The sequence below is a fragment of the Cucumis sativus genome, chromosome 1, assembly GCF_000004075.3.
Source record: "Cucumis sativus cultivar 9930 chromosome 1, Cucumber_9930_V3, whole genome shotgun sequence".
NCBI lineage: Eukaryota > Viridiplantae > Streptophyta > Magnoliopsida > Cucurbitales > Cucurbitaceae > Cucumis > Cucumis sativus.
This window is the reverse complement of record NC_026655.2, coordinates 14481830-14497858: the sequence shown is the minus strand read 5'-3', so window position 1 is coordinate 14497858 and position 16029 is coordinate 14481830. Positions and strand designations below refer to the sequence as shown.

Below are 16029 nucleotides of genomic sequence, written 5' to 3'. Positions count from 1 at the left end.
AAAATAGTTTTAGTTTGAATTTATTTGACTCAAATGTGTTAATTATTTTTATATGTTGACATAAAACATCTATAAAATAAATTAGGAAGATTTCTTGGTTATTTATCCATTCAATTAATATGATGAATAATTTAGAGCATAATCATCCAAATAAACAAGTCACGTCATCATCTCGTTAAATCATCCTTCCGTTAAGAGTTAACAAAATTCTAACGGTAAGAACCAAAGTAATCAAAATAGAACATTGATACAAAGTTTTGAGAGCAAAATAGAATTTAATGCATAAGGTTTTAACCAAACCCTAGAAACCAAGCCAAATATTGAAAGAAAAGAAAAGTAAACTATAGGAAGGAACAAATTGGTAACTTAACTTGTGTTTTTAGTCAACACTGTTATAGATCATATAAATTAGGTATTCTTATATTAGTTTCAATAGATTTGTATTGAAGTTGGAAGTTGAAAAATTTGATTGAAGAGAGAAACAAAAACAAAAACTGAAAATGAAGTATGTTAAATATTGTTAAAAGGTAAGTAAAGATATATATGTTGGATGAATATTAGAAATGAGGAGGAGGGGGTTAAAAGAAAGAAAGAGCAAGTTAAGTAGAAGTAGAAAAAGGGATAGAAAGAGAGTTTGTGTTTAAGTGGGTGTGGTAATGGCAATGGCAATGAGGATTAGAAGGATTGGAAGTGGTCCGAAGGGAAAAGGGTCGACAAAGAGACCTCCGTTTCCTGGAAAGACGGGGGTGTACTGTCACACGCACACATGTTCCCACTGTGGGGTCTCCCCCATGTGATCCCCTCCCCTTTTCTTTACCATTTTCCATTTCCTTTCTTTACCTCCAATCCCCCTATTTTCTTTTCTTTCTTTATTAACCCCTCCCCTTTTCTCTATTTTTCATTTTTATTCTTAATCGCTATTACCATGTTTCAATCTTTTTTTTTCTTTTATTCCACAACCACCCTACATCCAATCTATTATTATTGCTTTTACAGTTTATTAAAAATTAATAGAATTAAGTAAATCCTAAAGTTCATGAAAATATTTTAAAATGTAGAAGAGAATTTTAGACGGTTATTTTATTATATTTATAAAATAGTGTAAATTATTAATGAAATTAGGTATATGTATTTTAAAACATTTTATTGTATGTGATAAGTAAAAGATAAATTGAAATCACTCAATATGATGGGGAAGTAGAGCATTAATTTGTCATTATTCTCGTTTCTTAATTTTCGCTTTCCATCCTCTCCTTACTGGCCCTTCTCCGTTTTCTTTTTAGTCCCCCAAATACGTTGTTTCACGCGCACTACCCCCATCCTTTTCTCTTTTTACTGACCCACCACACCAAACCTCAACTGTATATATATATTTTCTTCATTAATTCTATACGTAATCCTCTAAATTAATTCATAAATACTCTTAAATCTTTTTTAAATGTTAACTAGTTACTACTTTTCTAAGTTTTTATACTACTAATAATTTGGAATTTTTGCATTTTTTTTCTTTTCAATTTACTCCTTCTAAGTTCAAAAGTTTCAATTTAATCCTTGTTATATTTAATATATTGTTTTTAAGAGGATTTTAACATTTTTCAATTTAAGTTGATAGAAACACGTGAAGAGATAAGGGAACTGAGTTGCAATTTCAAAACTTACCAGGACTAAATTGAAAAAAATTCCAAATTTGAGATGTAATTAATGAAGAATCGAGGTTGGGAAAAATTATTTGAAGTGTAACATTTTCGAAAACTTGATACCATTCATGATCAATTGCTTGATATGGTTATGTATACAAGTTTATTAGAGTAAGTTTTCAAGTACCACGAGCTTACATTATATAATTTTTACTAATAAGTTGGAGGTTCAATTCTCTCTTTCTACATATTGGTAAATTAAAGAAAATGTTACCACAACATACAATAAATTTGTGATGGAAAAAATCTAATTTTTGAGTTTTGAAGAATATGTACACATATGATCCATTCAGTTTTCAAAATGTAACTCTCTCTAAATTTTAAGAATAAGTTTAAAATGTTTCAAAAATAATTTTATTATTTTAAATAATTACATTGTACATTTTGAATTAGAATAATAAGAGAATTTAATAATAGAACAACTATAGAAGAACTTGAAGTCGCAATTTTTTACCAATTAGCATATTGGTGAAGAAAAAGTGAAAGTGAGCTTAACTTAACAATGAAAATTGAGATTATCTATATCTTTATCGAATATTAAATTCTGAAATGAGGTAAATTGTAACTTACTATTGTAGGGTAAAATAAATCTAATTGTAATATGAAATATAAAGGATTATATTGAAATATTTGAGGTTAAAAAATAGTTGTGTACTTGAAAGTTTTATTTTATATTAGAACATGTACTTTTCAAATATTAGTGCAATGTTTATAATTGATGAGACAATTGAATTTGTAATTCTATTTTAATAAGATGGGAAGTAATATTGTTTCACATTGTGAGAGGAGAGGGGACCTACATGGAAAAAAGAAAATCAAATTCATAAAAGTGGTAACAATGCAGTACTACATCATAAAAACATATTAATTAATGAAGTGAGCCCATTATATTCAATTATGTATGAACCAAAATGGATTAAATCTAACATGAACTCCACAAGCATTCAATTGAATTATTGGTTAGTTTTATAATATTTGTTCCATATTTAAAAACGTAAATAATTGAAAAATAAGCTGTGCAAATTGCAAAATACAAATACATAGTGTTAAAAAAAAAAGAGAGGGGAGGGAGGAAGGAAGGAAGCACATGGAATCATGATGGTCATTAAGGCCACCACCCAATCTCACATCACGAAGGCCGTGATATCCACACGCTGCAAAAAGGAGCGTGAAGGTGGACTTTTCATCATCGGAAACGGACAGATCTAGCGTGGGACCGAGCGCCCTTGTCCCCACGATGCCAACCGCCACCGTTAGATCCGGAAAACTGCCATCCCAGCCGCACGTATAATTATGACATACTACAACCAACATACGTCGTTCCACACGATTTTTGTCAGATTTTTATTCTTTTTTTTTTCCCTTCTAACCTCTTTTTTCTTAACAAAATAATTAAATTAATATAACCGTAGTTTTATTCTAGAAGTGATTCTTCAATCCTCCATAGTGTTAAAACCTTGAAAATTTTGAACTTTGAAATAATAAAAATTTTAACTTTTATATTTTATATAATAAGTTTGAGGCTTAATTTTTACAATCAAAAATTTTAAGATATTAATTACAACTATCATTATAATTTTAAAAAACAATATTTGGATCCTTGTTCAAGTAGTTTGTTACGTGGTCGAATAATTTTGATAGGCTAGACCTAAATATAAAATATAGATGCACCCTAAGGTGGATTGAAATATTGAACAAACCAATAAAATTAATTAAAATAAAATTTCATACTAATTAAAATAAAATTTCATACTATTTTAGGTTAGGTAGCTGGTCATCTAAATTTAGTATATATACTTTTAATAGATCTCAAAATTATTAGTTTTTATTATTAGATAGAATTTAGGATTGTAAAATTATAAAAAAAATGTGAATGTTTTTCTTTTGTTCGAATAATTAAAATTAAAATTAAAATTAAAATTAAAGATTAAAACTAAAACTAAAACATTTTGTTTTTAATTTAATTTATTAAAATGAGAACTAACTAAAACTCTGTAATCCTCCAGAATTAGGCCCAATATTCTTCTCGGGATTGATGGGTTTAAAAAAGAAAAAAAAGAAAAAAAGAAAATCTCACCATAGAGCTCTCATTCCTCCTATAAATACCAGCCTCTTCTTCTTCCCCTAAAACCTAACTCTCTATTTCTTCCCCCATTTCTCTCTCTCTCTCTCTAACTATCTAGGGTTCTATACCCTAATTTCTTAGTTTTTTTCTTTCTTCAGTTGCTGTTCTAATGGCGGTTCTTAAAATTGCCTCTGTTTGTATTCTTCCACAGCTTTCTTGAACTGCATCCCTTTCCTGAACTCAATTCGCTCTTAATTTCCCCTTTCTCGATCTCTCTCGATCGATCTCAAAGCGTTTTTTGTTCATCAATTTTGTTGCGGTTCAATAAAGCTGTGGGAAGATACAGTCAGAGTCAAATGAATTCCATAAATCTACAATTGAATTCTTCAATCGCTGCTGAAATTGGTACATATTTCTATAATCTCCTTCAATTTTAATTATGCGATTGAATAATTCTCCCTTTTCCTTAATCTGTAATTGCAATTTTTGTTTCCTTTTTCATATACGGTAAATTTAGAGGTTTATCATTGCCATCGGAAATTTTGTAAGGTCTGTAATTGCTTTTAAAGCCTTATCTTTCGATTTCTCTGTTCTTTTATAACATCATGATGATTATTATTCCTCTTTTGATTTATTGGAATTTTAATCAATACCTATTTTTTTCTCCATTGATATAAGGAAGTATATGTTGAATGAATGAATGGATTGAAATCACCTTTTTTTGTTTTTTTTTATTCTACTTTTTTTGGGGGGTTTTTTTATTTTTACTGTGACCCCATGTGTAGGTTCCATAGCAGGCAAAAACAAGTTTCTGTGAAAACGGCTTTAAAGCTATATATATGCCTTTCCATGATGATGATGATTATTAATTATTATTATTATGATTATATATATATATATATATGAATGTATATGTATTATAATTAAATTAGTTGCTTTCAAAAGGTTATATGGATCTGTACTTTTACTGTGCCCGTAGATAAACCAACAGTTTCATATGGTTCACTGCAGCCATAGATTCCATCGAGGTTTTATTTTATTTACTTTATGGTTTTCTAATTTTGTTAAATTAATTAAATGGATGACGAAGTTGAGTTTTTTTTCTGGGGGGTGAATTTGTGAAATTTTGAGATCTCTGTGGGTTGAATTGAATTGAATTATTAAAGAGAGGGGGAAGGATGATTATTCTGTGCAGCATAGTAAATGTGAAATATGAAATTATTCCTATTGTATTGAATGCTAGGTTTAAGGTATTTGGACCACATAACAGAAGGCCTTTAATTGGCTCTTTTTAGCTTCAAACTCCATCAATTCAGGCCATACAAACACTTCCTTTTCTTTTCTTTTCTTTTTTTTTTTCATTTGTCATCTTCACCTATCACATTCACTTTTAATTTGTCTCTCTTTTGTTCTTTTACTGAATCATTAATGAACTAACTTTAGCTTTTTATAATAAAATTATTTTTGTTTACATGTGTATATATATCAAGGTCATTCAAGCTATATTATATACATGGTTTTATATCATATGCTCAAGTTCATCACTGTACATGTGTTCCTCTTTTCATTCTTTCCGTGGTATGAGAATTTGAACTACCTACTCTTACCGTACCTCTCAGATTTGTTTTGGTATGCTTATCGGATAAAAGAAAAAAAAAATGTCCTTTGATCTTTCACTTACGTTCCTAGGTTAAGTTGATCTTCATATTAGAAAAAAGTTTCTAAGAAATCACTAAGCTCTCAATTTATCATCTTATTATTTGGTGAGATCTGAAGAGGGTTTGTTTTTTTCTTTTCTTTTTGGCCATAAATTCTTAAATATTAGAGTCTAATAGATTAGGATCTCATGAATCTATTAGTAGATATTTTAAAAGTTTATAGGAACTTTTTTTGTGTACTTTTTGAAGTTTAAAGATTTAGTAGAGTAAATTTGTACTTTACAATAGTAGATTAAAAGGTTTTTTTAAGAAAAGTAATTTGCTTCAAATAAAATGAAAACATGCATTAAGTATTGTTGTGTTGGTGTATTGAGAATGGTTTAATCGTCATTTCTTGTTTTTGATTAATATTGTTTAATTTACTTCCTTTCCTGTTATGCAATATTTTTTGAAGTTTAAGGCTCCTTTAATAAAATTTATACATCATAATTTGAAGCAGTAGGTATGAATATAAGGTTTCTTTGTCCCTTTTCGTAACCGTCGCATGGATTTAAGGTCTACTTGTCAAGATCCTATAACAAAATTTGAAAACAAAAGGGCTATAATGTATAGTTTCCATGAGTTTCAATTTTCAAAACAATAAAACATAATTTTCATCAATTTTGGAACTATGTTTTACCTTTTTTTTTTCAATAGATGATTGGAAATTAAAATTAAAAACCAAGAGAATTGGAAGTAAATGAAGAAATATACAAATAAAATATATGAGATCTTAAGTATTAAGAGGCTTCTATTGTCCTCCCAAAAAAAAAAAAAAAAACTTGAGGCTCCATGATAGCCCCTTGGTCTTTTACTGTTTTTTCTTTAAATTGAGCTTAATTAACCCTATAAACACTGGATTTCTTTGTTTTGTTCTTTATTATTATTTTAGGAATGTGTTAAAATACTTTTGGAAACAAAAAAAAAAGAAAAGAAGTTTTTGTTTTTGAAACTCGCTAATGATCCAAATGTTTAATTAAATAATAAAAATTAGGTTTTGTGAAACCCTAATTTCGCACATTGATATCTCTATTTGTTTTGTCCAAAAATAAAATTTTGAAGTATTTTCAAAAACCAATGGACGGAAGTCTTGGAAACAAAACTTTGGTTGAATGCTTTGAAAAAATTACTTGTTTTTATTTATAGAATTAATTTAAGAATATAAACCATTTTGTGGTTAAAATGGAGTTAATTAAGTTTTTTATAATTATATCTTACTGCGAAATTTTTGCTATAAGATATAAAAAAACAAATAATATTTGTAAAATATTTACATCCACGATAAATAAAAGAAAATCAATGATAAAGTGAGTAAAAAGTCACAATTACAAACATCAAAATATTAAAAAAGTCCAAAATTAAGTCTCAAGTATCCCGTGAAGCATCCCTGGCACCACACCAAATTTGATCACGAAAAGCTTCTGAATATACACTACAAATATTTACACTATAAAATTTAAAACTCTTTTCTTTTTTATTTTATTTTCTTTAAAGTCATAACAATTTATATTAAAAAATAATTTCTATTTTAATTATGTTACAGGGAGGGTTCCAATCCTTGTAATTAATATATCCCCATACCCATTTGTTTAATTCATCTTTTACAGGTCATAGATCCAACTCTCATTTTTATATTAACAATCATGATGAAACATTCACTTACATCTACCATAATTTGATTATTGTTCTTCATTACATGTTGTTTTTTTTTATAAATTCCCGTTACTTATACAATATAATAGTATATTAACAGTTTGTAATCCAATTATGCAAACATAAAGATTTTAAATCCATGATCTATGATTCGTTGTTACACTTTATATATTGTTCATATTCGAAAACCTTTCTCTCTGTTGTTCTTTAAAACCTTTAATCTAGGAAACGTAATTACATTTATTTATTTATTGGACAAATATCAGTCCTTTATTATGTTTTATTATATTTGAATACACTCTAAAAGTTGTAAGTTTAAATTGATATAAACGGATATACTTATAGAAGTAGGGTCTACATTGATACCATTTTAGTTTTGAGATAATTATTAATTAATGGTCTCAATAAATTGATATTTTTTGTTTATTTATTTTATAGATTTGTTTTTGTGGTATTTAAACATGGTTATGTTGAGTAAAAAGGGGATTGTTTTTTTTTTCTTTGTCTAATTTTGTAAGATCAAAGTCAAAAGGAGGGTTTGGATTATTTGTTTGTCTTTTGGGTTTTGATGGGAAAAAGGGTGAAAATTTCTTGTGCTTTGTGAGATTAGAAATTCGAAAATTGAGATTAGCGAAAGTAATTAATTAAAATAATGGTGTAATTAGAGCACAACTTCCTCGATGTTAATGCACAATTCCCTGTCTGCTTTTGTCATTTTGTAACAATAAACCTTTTATTCTTCCTTACTCAAATTTGAATTATTAAAAAAACATATACATATTTCAGTCCACAGTTTTATTATTTATATATTTAAAATATTATTTAATAGGTCAAATATAATTTGAATATCATCATATATGGGAATGTGTGTGTGTGTGTGTGTTTTTTCATTGTTATCTATCTCATACATTCTCTACTTTAGTTCAGAAACCTTTATTAGGTTACCCAAAAGATATTTCATTTGTACCTTACTCAAGTAAAAGGAAAAAAATAAAAATAAAGAAATCCACCCAGTATGATTTATAATAAAGCCATTTTGTCATTTTGTCTTATATACTCCAAAAAGTAGTATTGAGAAGATTCAAAATTAGTGTATACTCTCATATGACCAAATTGCATATTTCAACATATACCTAAATTTTGACAATTAAATCAATTTAGATTTTAGGGTAGCTAATTTATAACTAATTTCACTTAATTGCATTTGAAAGGAAACTCAAAGATCAACCCATAAAATGATTATATATTCTTCCAAAATTCTACCAAAATTATTGTAGAGAAAAAACGATATACCACAAAATTCATTCTAAGTAATTAAAGAAAAATAGGAGGAATATTTGTGGATGAAAAACAATACATAGATAGTACAACATTTGAATTCATTATCTCTCGCAAGATAAAATCTTCTCAACTCATTCATTTATGACAACATTTTAGGGTTTATATGGATACAATTTTGATTTATTAAAACAGTCAGAAATTTAGAGGACAAAATTGATTTTATTTTTAAATAAAAATGAAGAATATTTAAGAGAGGTGAAACAGTGCTTATAGTTTTGTAGGAGTACAGAAATACCAAATTCTAATAGAATTTCCAAAATAAATGCAAAGTTTGGGATATACAGTAACAAATGTAAATAAAATAATTAAAGGAAAGAAGAAATAAAATATGACTGTCTAGATTTTGACCCCTTCCGAGCCGCTTGCTTACTTACTGGTTTGTTTAAATGTCTCCAGTTATCAGTATCCATCCAAACCTTTCACAAACACTTTTCAAACCTCTACTTACCATAGAATTCTGGAACCTAATTGAACTCATCGTTAAAAAAAATGGGTATGAATATAATTCTGTGTTGGAAGAAAGGTAGGGTAGAGACAGACAAAAGTAGAGCCTATACATAACCTGACCTAGCCTAAACAATACAATTAAAATAGAAGAAAGTTAGAATACACTAAGTTAATTAAATTGGATGAGTATGAAACTAATTAAAACCGGCCAATTCTTTTTATTGATTTAATTTCAATAATGATGAGTGTAAAAATGGTGAAAGGTGGGTAAAAAAGAATAGAGAGAGAGAGGTGTATAGAAGGGAAGAAAGACAGAGAATGGTTAAAAAAAAGGGAAGAGAGTCAGATGGTGACAAAATTAGACCTTTTTCACAGAAATGTAGGAGCATATAAGGTACCAAAATTAAAGTGAATAATTATATAGATATATATAATTAATTTAAAAAAAAAAAAAAAAGTGGGAGTGGCAGAACTGGGAGAGGGCAGAAGCAGTCTACTCTACATGAAGATGAGTATTATGATTGATGATATTAAACAAAAGTTGGGGAATCTTCTGTGCAGAGTAAATTCCCTTTTCACCCTTTTTTTCAAAAAAAAAAAAAAAAATTATTGAAGGAATGAATCTCAATCTAAAAATTCTCAAACTCAACAACACAAATTCACTCATTCTCGCCTTTAATTTTCCCTTTACAGAATTTTAAGAAATTCCCCATTTTTAATATTAATTAATTAATTAATTAGATATATATTAAAATTCATCTAACCCCATGCATGCTTCAAACGTGTTGCAGTATCTAATTAAATTGTAGTTGAAATTGAATAATTATTCCTCAATTTCCTTCCTTTACAGTGAAGAAGTAAACAGAAAATGAAGGAGGAATTGTAAATGAATAAATGAAGGAAAATTGGGAGAAGAAATAAGTCAAAAAATTGTAATATGTATATACCTGGAGGAAGGAAATTAGGTAAGTTAATGGTGAAGGAAGAAGAGCCTGAAAGTGACATGATTTCCCACAGCTATCTTGAGCTTCAAAGTATGTTGAAAAATTACAATTTGAGATAATTGTAATTTGGTGGTGAATGGGGAAGAAGTTCAAGAAAGCTGTGGAAGAACATGGCCAGGTTCCCTTTTGCAACAAATTTTACAAACAGCAACAGCAGCAGCAGTAGCAGCACCTCCAATTCTCCCAGATCTTCACACAACATAAATTTTGGGGAACTCATAAACGAAACGAAAGAAATGAAATGACTATGCTGCCCACTGCCTGCTGCCTCCTGCTTATTCCTAGTTTTCCAAAGGACCACTCTACCATATATAACCCTCTCCCTCCATCAACCTTTTCTTCTTCTTCTTCTTCTTCTTCTTCTTTATTTTTTTTAATTTTTTACTTTCCCTTGTGAGTGCGCGGTGGGGTATTAATTTTGAACTCCAAAAAGAAGATAAAAAACCCATAATAATAATGATTCATGAAGGTATGAGAGGGTAAAAAATGATGAATAGGTTATGATATGAGATGTGTAATTTAAGAATTAACCGTATGAACTTGGCTGGCCCTCACATGTAGCCATGGGATGAACATCCGCTTTTCATTTTAATGGGATTTTTAAGGTATGGGTTATTCTCTTCTTGTTTGTGATCTGGTCCCACACACACACACAGCCATATAAAAAGAATAATGTTAGAATTTTAATTATAAATTAAATTTTAGTCTTATACTATAACATTTTAATTCTCTCGTATGTGTTTATGTTTAAAATTGAGAATAATTGAGAAAAGAAACAGAGAGTATGGGGGATATATTGGAGTGGTTGGAGGATAACATAGAGAAAGATATTATATTATTGTCACATGATGTGCGATATTATATTGTTAGGATGTGCAAATTTGTGGGCCCTTAAAAGTGTCTATTGTTGGGCCTGGGGCCTTACTTCTCTCTCTAAGTGGGCCATAGCCCACTAATAATTTCACCCATTTGATTTTATATTTTAAATTTCGAGAGGGGAGAGAGCGGAAAAGGAAACCAAAAATATTAATAAAAATTCGGGTTTGGAGTCGGAACTGACACGTCCACGTCATCACCACCAGTTGGGGTATTGGTTACAATTACTACTATTTATCAATTAATAATATGGTTTAGCTTAGGGTTTAAGGTATTTGGATTAATAACAAAAGGCTTTCCCTTTAATTACCTCAATTCAGCCTACTTTTAATCTCTCTCTTTTGTTCTTTTAGTCAATTTATTAATCAACTAACTCACCTTTACTTTACTTAACTTGTTTTTTTAATATAATATTCTTATACATAATATAACCTCATTTATCAAGCTATTACTTACCTTAAAACATTAAGTGAATGGATCACTCACCCACTAGTTAAGTTTAAGTTTTGTGGAGTATTATTTTTTTTCTTATATCAAATTCTCATATCTCATATATGATTGGTTGGTTCATAACTATACTTCTGTATTACCTTTTTTAACTCGACCAAGTAAATGCATGTCATTTAGTGAATATGGTAAAAAGAAAAATAGAAAAAAATTGAGTATGTGGTTTTTTTAATGGTTTATCTATCTCACACATTCTCTAATTCACTTCAAAAACCCTTGTTAGGTTATCCAAAAGGTATTTCATTCATCTGGCCAATGCCTCAACTTCTCGTTTTCTTTTTCTTTTTGCATTTTTAATATAAAACTTTAAGTAATATTTCAGCAGAAAAACAATAAGAAGCATCTCATAAATTTATTCTAACAAATATCAAATTATACAATTACGTGTCCATTTAAATTCTAAAAATTTTATTAATTTATCAAGAAATATTAAAAGATTTAAATTGATATATATTTTTTTAATCATAAATATATTTTCCAACTTAAATATTAACTCAACATTCTATTGAAAAAGTATTGTTTTACCTGCTTTTTCACATTTGTATAGCTTAATATATGTTTATTTTAACTAATTTTAGAGTTAAAATTGTATATAACATTTTGTTTTCGGTTGGGATATACATATCATACCTAGGTTTCAATTTTTTATCAATTTATTTTCTCGAACTTGGTTTAACAAGCACCATACGTAAGGATCAAAAAGTCTCGAATTCAATTTTTCTCCATTGTTTAAAAATCTCATCAATCTTTTTAATTGTATGATTAATAATATGTAGAGTTAACTCTAAATCAATGTGCAAAATATTTTAAAAGAAAAACATCAATAATTCTTTTTCAATATCATATTCGTAGACCATTACAACCAAATCCTTAATGTCAACCTCATAATCATATCTTTTTATTAAACCGACATGAAAACTCATATGCTACGTATAACAACTTTATGAATCTTTATTATTATTATTTACATTCTCTTCTATTACATCGTGTCCCTCCCATACGAAATTTATTTATGGCTTCCCCACTGATTTCATTTGTACCTTACTCAAATAAAAGGAAGAAAGAAAAAAAACTGACTCAATGTGATTTATATCAAAGCCACACTATCATTTTGTGTAAGAGTCAAAAGTACACCATTGAGGAAGTTTCAAAATTAGTGTATACTCATATATATGACCGAATAACATAATTCAACCCATGATATTTACATATAAGTACATCAAACAAAATTTATTGTATCAAAATCAAGTACTCACACATCATTACATTGAGAGGGGGAAGGGGGAGTCGTTGTTTGAAGCAAAGCCAAAGACAAAATTGAAGTTTTAAAAAATTATGCGAAAAGGAGGAGAGCATAAGTGAAAAAGAAAATGAAGAGAGAGAAAATTCAATTTATACCTCAAAAAATTTGATATTGATTAAAATAAATAACTAAGAATTAAATCAATTTAAACTTGCTTATAACAAATTTCACTTAATTCTATTTAAAAATAAGCTTAAAATCACCCATGAAAACCCATTAGTTTTCTTCTTCCAAATTGAAATAAAATTTCCAAAATAAATGTATAAAGTTTGGGACATATATGGTAATAGATGTAAGTAAATAAATAAATTAGTAAAAGAAAAAGAAAAATATGATTCTCCAATTGAGACCCCTTTATTGATGCAGTGGGAGCTTTGCCAATTATCAATATATTCATATCACATTTCTCTCCCCCACTCTAAATGTCTCGTTTAGATTCAAGATTCAAACCAACCAAATCGAACCAAATGAAACTATTTATTGAAAATATCATGAATATATATATATATGTATATTCTTGGGTTTGGAAGAAAATTAGGATGCAGTAAATGAATAAAAGCCAATTTTTGGTTGATTTAATTTGAATAAGGATGAGTGAAAAATGGTGAAAGGGTTAAAAAAAGATAGAGAGAGAGATATGTATAGAAGGGAAGAAAGACAGAGAGTGGTTAAAAAAAGGGGAAGGGGGTGAGATGGTGACAAAATTAGACCTTTCTCACAGAAATGTAGGAGCATATAAGGGACCAAAATTAAATTAAACAACTTTTAAATGTATATATGTATGTAATGTTTTTGATAAAGAGAGAAGAAAAAAAAAAAGTTGAGAGTGGCAGAACTGAGAGAGGGGGGCAGAAGCAGTATACCCTACATGAAGATGAGTATTATTATGATTGATGATATTAATAAACAAAAGTTGGGCGGGGGAATCTTCTCTGCACACTAAATTCCCTTTTCACCCTTTTTTGTTCTTCAAAAGAAAATAAAATTATTGAATGAATGAATCTCAATTTTAAAATTCTCAAACTCAGCACAAATTCACTCACTCACCCTTCATTACCCATGCATTTGCATGCTTCAAACCTGTTGGAGTACCTAATTAAACAAATGTTACAAAATAATAACAACAATAAATAAACTGGAGTTGAAGTTGAATACTTATTCCACAATTTCCTTCCTTAATTTGATAGTGAAGAAAATGAAGAAGAGATGTAAACAGGGGAGAAAATTAAAATTAGAATGTACCTGGAAGGGAAGGAATTGAGAAGAAATTGAAGAGAGCCTGAAAGTGTCATAATTTCCCACAGCTTTCTTGAGCTTGAAAGTGTTTTTGTTAGAATTGAGATTGTAGTTTGTTTGTGAGAATGAAAGAAATTTTAAGTTCAAGAAAGCTGTGGAAAAACATGGCCAGGTTCTTTACAAACACAAAGTTTTTGGTATGTGAGAAATGATCATATTGAAATGGACCACTCTACCATACCATATATAACCTAACCCTTTTTAACTTTCCCTTGTGACTGCATACTGGGTAGTGTACTAGTGGCCTACAATTTTAAATAAATAAATAAACACACATATATATAGGTAAAAATGGAGATTTTATTATGAATGGTAATTTTCAGAATTAACCATATAAGCTTGGCTGGCCTTCACATGCAGCCATGTGATAAAGATCTCTTTTCATTTTAATGGGATTTTAAGGTATGGGTTGTTTTTGTTTATGTTCTCTGCTCCCACCCCTCATTTCTTTTTTTTCTTTATTTTTCTTCGATTTCTTATTGAATTAAATTAAAGTTTTCATCCTAAATTTAAAATTAATTAAATAATCCCTTTTAGTATATATTGATAATTTTGAGTTAATGCATCGGTAAATGGTAAAGTAATAACATTTAGGTTTGAATTTGAAGTATTGATAGATGATGTGTGATGAATAATAAAATGGTAAATACATATAATAAAAGAATGGATGAGAAATTTGATAGGGAGGGAAGAAGAGTATGGGGGGTGGATATATATTGGATTGGAGGATAACATAGAGAAAGATATTATTGAATTGTCACATGATGTGCGGTTATATTACATGTTACTATGTGGAAATTAGTGGGGCCGAAATTTAGGCTATTGTTGGGCCTGGGCCCTCACTTTTTTCTCTCTCCAAGTGGGCCATAGCCCACTAATAATTTTGTTTCTCGAGGGAGAGGGCGGAAAAAGAAAACAAAATAATAATAATGAAAATTCGAATTTCAGAGTGCTGACTGACACGTCCACGTCATCACCACCAGTTGGGTAATGAGTTTTTTTAGAAAGATAGAGAGATAGAGAGATGATGTTTGATTTACTTAGTTACAATAGAGAGGGGTTTGTTTAATTTTTGCAACTACCTCTCCTTCCCATTATTTTAAGATCCCAATACTCTCTATTTTCTTTTTCTTTTTTGCTGGGGAGTATTCCATACCCAAAACAATAGCATTGTAATTTCACATATTCCACTAAAAACTTTTAGAAAATAAATGAGAAATATATATCCAATTTGTACTCTTATTTGAGACTCATTTTTTAATTTTTATTTTAACCTCATACTTACTACTTTGCAAATTCTTTAATGTGATTTTTACTTTAACAAAAGAAAAACAAGTTCAATCCATGTGATACATAATTGATAAACTTCTAATATATAATTATACCAAGTATTTGAATTTATGATAAAAGATTTAAAGTAACATATATATTTAGGAGGTATTAGGGATAATATATAACGCCATCTGTGGGGATCGAACCCACGACCACGTGGTTAAAAGCCACGCGCTCTACCACTGAGCTAAGATGGCTCATGTACTAATGATTTTATATATACATAGATGAATTTAGATGCTCTAAATTTTAATTACAATCAATCGTTGTTAGTTTCTACATCTTCGCCAACGTCCATCTCCATATTTGGCTACACACAATCACAGAATCCTTTTATACTATTTCAATTAAAACATTAATTATATAATCCAAAATCAATTAAGATAATATATCTATAAATGTAGATGGGGAGCTTCTAACCTACTATTTTTACTATCAATTTTATGGTTGGAGGTTTAATCCTTCCTTTTAATACATTTCAAAATTAATGATTGAGTTTTTCATTTTGTAACACTGTCTTACACTTTTTTATATTTTAGAAAAATATTAATACGTTTTTTTTACTAACAGAATAAACTAGTAGTTATATATCCTAAAAATATATATGAACTAAATTATATCTCAACTTTCGAGAATATATATATATATATATATATATATATATATATGAATTGCAAAAAACTGTCAAAATGGACAAACTATTTACACTTTGGGGTAGGATAATAACTTTATTCTTCCCTTATTCTCTCTTATTCCTCGTCTTTTCTTCACTTAATCATTCACTTTCTCTTTTCTTCCTACTAATCCATTT

General features: G+C 28.6%; 2 long non-coding RNA genes and 1 other non-coding gene across 3 annotated transcripts; 1 reads left to right on the top strand and 2 right to left on the bottom strand.

Annotated features, from left to right (window-relative positions):
* Positions 1-3816: 3816 nt before the first annotated feature.
* Positions 3817-10523, top strand: LOC116401742. Its single transcript, XR_004214082.1, has 2 exons — positions 3817-4167; positions 4548-10523. It is a non-coding gene; the product is annotated as an uncharacterized LOC116401742 (long non-coding RNA).
* A 1695-nt stretch (positions 10524-12218) lies between these two features.
* Positions 12219-14119, bottom strand: LOC116401741. Its single transcript, XR_004214081.1, has 2 exons — positions 13833-14119; positions 12219-13682 (listed from the first exon to the last, which is right to left on the bottom strand). It is a non-coding gene; the product is annotated as an uncharacterized LOC116401741 (long non-coding RNA).
* Positions 14120-15343: 1224 nt separating this feature from the next.
* Positions 15344-15415, bottom strand: TRNAK-UUU. The gene has a single exon. It is a non-coding gene; the product is annotated as a tRNA-Lys (tRNA).
* Between the last annotated feature and the right edge of the window lie 614 nt (positions 15416-16029).